Raw genomic sequence first — 5571 nt, 5'->3', positions numbered from 1 at the left:
TCAGTTATTTTATTCAGGCAAAACACAGTGCTGTGCAATAAGATCAAAAGAGTTCAAGTTAATAATTTCTGCAGTCCTAATTCATTTACTAAGAATGAAATAGGGCCTGATACTTAAATGTGGACCCCAGACTTTATACCCTTCACTAATGTTCAGAAACACTGCTGGTACTTCGCATACTTTCAGTAACAACTTTGGCATGTGAAATGGTCCCATAAATACAGCAGCTCCAGGATCTTAAACTGTGGGAGTGCTACTTTCAGGGAAAATCGGGAATATTCAGGCACGTAGGCTTTTATGTCCACGCAAAGCCATTTTCACATTTTACAAAGTATTCAAGCAGATGGTGGAGGCAGAAATGTTTAATTTTTCCCCTGATTTAATGTTCTGTCTGATCTGTAATTCGTGGTGCTTGAGCAGCTGCTTTTACCTGGGAATTACTTTGGTGCTGGAGTAACAAGTTCTAGCACTGCCACTCCAAGCAGTGAGAAGTTGAGTGTTAAAAAACCACTTTTCCTTCAGAAACACCTGATCTGGCTTATTCTATGAAGATTCTAAAGGTGGTGGATTTAGGTTCTGTGTATTTATATTGTGAGATTTGCAACACTGGAATTCACAAACCATACGTTACACTTTCTCCTGATGCCCTAATTACAACAGAAAGTTTGGGGGGAAAAAAAACCAAAACCACAAAATCCTCCTGTCTATGAAACAAAATCAGAAGAGTTGGTGACTTTGATTTTAAGTTTCAAATGTGATGCTTTTGAGGAGGTTTTTGGTAGCTGTGGCTGCAGAGGTGACTGTCCCACCTGTGTTACTGAGTGGAAGCCATGAAAAACAACCAGTTGATTTGCAACCTCTGTGCAAATCCTGTGTGTGACTCATGAATTTAATCAATTAGAAACAAAATATCTTGTGACTCTCTGGATGGGGCACCATATGTTGCAACAGAAAAAGAGCTCTTCAGGAGGAGGCAGTTTGGTGTTTTTGGAAAGATGACATTGGAGAGAAAATGTAAAAATGTGTTTGGCTTTAAATATTAGGACTTCAAAACAAAACCCAGTCGTTGTTTTGCATAGTTCACTGAGCTAAAGATAGTTTTGGGGATTGGAGTCATCCTGTTGTTACGGGCACTCAACTATTTCTGGTGTTGGTGTCACTGCTCGGGGGTGTGTTACTGTGCATGTGATTGTATTTTGTCCTTTCTGAGTGTTCGTGGCAGACAAATTTTGGGGCTTTTCAGAGCTCACTAATCACTGATTTCAGTTTGGCCATTGGGATAATTGGCACTGTAAGGTGAGAGAGGCAGAGGGGGCAGAAGGAGTGGGGAAGACACCTGGGAGACTTGAAGAAAAGGAGGGAAGGAAAATGGAAAAAGAAGAACGAACACAAAGATCTATTCAAAGATTCTTTTCTCTGGGCATTGCTCTATTGATTTCCCTTCTGATTCTTCTCATTTCTGCTTTTGGAGAGAAATGTTGGCTAACTCTCAAAATACCTTTGGAATAAAACCTCTTTGTTGATGGGTAAATGATGAGATCCTCGAGGCATTCATGCACCACTGCCCGTGGTATGGATATAATCATTCAGTGATGGAGAATCATCCAGTTTCATCCACTATTGATGAACTGTCAGTGAAAGAGTTCCAAGAGGCTTTGCTGTTTAGTAATAATATCTGTGTAGCTATAGTTTAAATATGGATGGTTTTCATATTACAAATAGGTAATGAGATCCAAGCCCATGGAAGATGTTTTTGATGTTATTTGATGGGAAAACCTCTTTTGTCACTACTTAGTAACACATGTCTTAATGCTTACAAATTAATTTCTGGTAGTATCATGGTGTTAGCCAAGAAAGTGAGCTGCACTTAGAGCTCTTTAGGTTTTTTGGGGTTTTTTTTCCTTTTTTTTCCTCTTTTTCTTTCTACTGGTGATGTATTTTTGCATTTTTTGTTAAGATATTATTTTCCAAGCCTTTTTAGAAAAGGTAATAATGACTGCTTGAAGTAGGATGAGATACATTGCTAAATGGACTTAAAACAGCAATTTTCCTTGGTTATTTCAGTTAGCCACACTGATGGAAGCAATGCGTGCATGGTAAGGAATGTTCTCCTCCAGATTCTTGATGTTATTACAAGATATCACAGTGTAATAAAGAAAACAATTTCTAGGCACTGATAGCAGTGACATAATATTGCTGCTTGTCCAGATCACTGTAGTCCCTCTGGTTTGCATTTGCTCCATATCATCACATTTCTGCTGCATCAGCTAAAATATTTTTCATTTTTCTGGATTGAAGAACGTTCTGGTCCGATGTGTCTTAAATTTATAGGAATTTACAAGACTGAGTAACAAGCTTTCAATTGAAACCAGGGCTGGGAATGCACAGAGCTGGGGTGTGGAGCCAACTCAAACACATCACTGGGTCATTGTTCAGGAGGTTGGAGCTGTAAAAAGTTCAAGTTTTGGCTCCTACTGTTTTTAGGTCCAAGTATTGTCCTTAAGTATTCTGCCATCTATTTCAAACTTATCAGCATTGGATACTTTTTCATCCTTCACCCGCTATCTCCACTGAGTTCCACTAAAAGTTTACCTAATTGAGATCCTTTTCTGAAGGCTCATTAGGACTGAACAGATCCCCTCCTTCTTTTACAGTTGTGAGCATTCCAGTATCAATTATGTATTGCAATATCAGTGTATATAACTGATAACACTGGACTTGAGTGGGAAACCAAACCCACTCAGGTGAAGTAATCGCTGATAATTTTAGTTGGTAAATGAAGCACATCATAGCTCAGATAGGCCCATGTTCAAATGACTGACTTATCAAGAGACAGGGCAAACAAGACTGGATTTCCAAGAGTGGAGCTCATGGAATTGTCGGCAGTTTGTTTAATGAAAAAGCTAACAATGGGAGCTACTCTTCACGTCATCGTGTCATAGCTGTGAACTAGAAAAAGTTGACTGGATGCATAAATTTAGTCACATAATCATTGGTTTCATGGATTAAAACCATGTGCATGGGGAAGAAGATCCTGTTTTGTCCCCACTATTTCTTCATCCAAGGAGCCCTTTTTTAGACTATTTGACAAAAATGAATGTGTAACTGAATTCAGGAACAGCATCAGATGACACACAGGCTGTCATATGTTAGTTAAAAAAATAAAAAGAAAAATAGTTACCATAACAACTGACTCACCACTTGTATTTCCAAGAGAGAGAATATCTTAAAAGAGAATGTGATGGGTCAGTCCATGCGTGTTAGTGCTGTCAGCGAACATGCAGGAACACTTTTCATGGGCGGCAAGAACGATTTTTTTTTCTTACTCAAATAAGGATTTGATCTCAGAAATAAGATTGTGCTTCTTAGAGGATCCTTTCCATTGAAACAACTGTGCAAGAAAATATGTTTAAAAACAAAACCAAAACTCCCAACCCTGACCTCTGGATTTCTAATCAAATTAGGGAGCACTCTTTTTTTCTTTTAGAATTACTGATTTTACTTTTCTGAGGTTCATTGTTGAAGAACTGATCCTGCTCATGTCTGAAGTCAAAAGGAGTTTTACTGTTGACGTCAGAGTTTGCGTGATCAAGGCTTGACATGATTTATTTTCTATTTTGTGTCAGCCCCTCTGAGCCTACTTCAAAGCCACTTCCCCAGACATGTTTCCTGCATCTCCTCTGAAGTCCTCAGTGCCAAAGCTCTTGACATCATCACTAGAGGTAGCCTGAGGATCATCAGAGACTTTGAACACTTGATAGTAATTTCCACTACAGACAAAGACTCTGCTGAAAAAAAGGTTTTGACTCTGCCCCCTCTTTCCTGCGGGCAGTGATAAAGAATTTCTGCAGAATCAGATTATTTTTAATCTGACATTTCATACATTCTCCTGGGTGAGGGCAAAGGGAATCACAGAATCACAGAATCACAGAATCACAGAATCATTTAGGTTGGAAAAGACCTCCAACAGCATTGAGTCCAGCCTGTGACCAGTCCCCACCTTGTCACCCAGCCCAGAGCACTGAGAGCCATGTCTGTCATATATATCATAACTGCATCTGTTATGAGGTTTTCCCTCTATTATATTATTCCGTTTTTTCTTATCTGACCTGCATTTCAGCAAACAGTTCTGCTTCTTTTAGCTGATAGATATTTATTGTAATTTTGATCATTGTATCTGGAATTTTGCACGAACCCATCACTGTAGTAATTACCATATTTCAAAAGTAAAGAAACCTGACTTCTCCACAAATGACATGGAAGAAGAAATACTACGTTTTGGACTCATGTAAATTAGTGTGTTCTAAGAAGAAATCATTTTTCATTAGCAACAATATGTAAATTCGGTATCTAAAGTGTCTAAAATAACTTTACTTTCTTAATAGTTTCTCTTTTAGTTCTCTTCAGGGTCTGAAAGACATTTATTTGGGTATAATGAGACCCTGTTGGAGCCCAGGGTCAGGCGTTTCATGGCTGTGTATGCAGCCCTCCCCCAGGCACTGCTTCCCACGGATTTCTCAGCACCATGCGGTGGCTGCTTGAAAGAACAAATTAGTCTTAGTGTACATAAGTTCTGTGAATTTAAATGTACACGTTTACCTCCCAGGAGACGTGTCAGGGCCAGAGACCCGATACAATCACATGGCCAGGGTGCAATGACTTTGGTTCTCTGTAGCAGCTCAGACTTGTCTGTAAGAGGTATAAAATAAAAACTACCACCCCTATCCATAATTATCTCTATCCATAATTACTTTCTGGCAAAACCAGAAATTGTATTTTGGCAAAACCAAACCAGAAACCATTGTTGCCTTTCTATTGATGGAATTTACTGTGTCCCTTTCAGTCCCTCCCAGCTTGCATCTTCCTCTACTTCATTCCAAGTACTTTGAGGCTTTGGCAATATAGGACTAAAGATTGTGTGTGGAGTGATGAACACCCTGGGCAACCCTCTGTCTGTACAGATGATTTATTCTCTACTCAAGATCTGAAATAATTAATAATAATGATCCTGTCATGACAGGTCAATGCACCACACATATGTTATGAACATGTACATACAGACACGTGTGCGTATGCTGTGCTCGTTTAGTGTCTTGTAAAGCAGCAGAGTTACCTCAGATGGGATTTCACCCTTCAGACACCTGCTTGCACACTGGAAGCCCTAAAGAACTATAGCTGAAAAGATATAATTATGAAAAGCACCTTGCTGTCCTGTGTTGAAATAGCAGCTAAATCAATTTGTCAGATTCCCCTCTATAATCTCTAGTACACATCTGTAATCTCATTTCACAACAAAGTGATAATTAACATGTTTGCTGATTTAGCAATTAGAAACCTTGGGCTGGTCCTGAACATGCTGATTCTCTCAGAGATGTGAGGAGAGCAGGAGCTGCTGCACTGATTGGGATAAGAGGGGTCCCAGCATGTGCCAAGCGCATCCACGTTAACTCAGTGTAATGAGGCATCAATTTGGAGTCAGACTCTCACTGTACAAATCTCGTACCTGCTCAGCTTTACTGCAGCCTCCACAGCCCAGGATACATTTCCCAGGTTGTTATTCTGAGAATTGTT

This window comes from Corvus hawaiiensis, chromosome 22, assembly GCF_020740725.1.
Source record: "Corvus hawaiiensis isolate bCorHaw1 chromosome 22, bCorHaw1.pri.cur, whole genome shotgun sequence".
Lineage (NCBI taxonomy): Eukaryota > Metazoa > Chordata > Aves > Passeriformes > Corvidae > Corvus > Corvus hawaiiensis.
Note: the sequence above shows the minus strand (reverse complement) of the source record.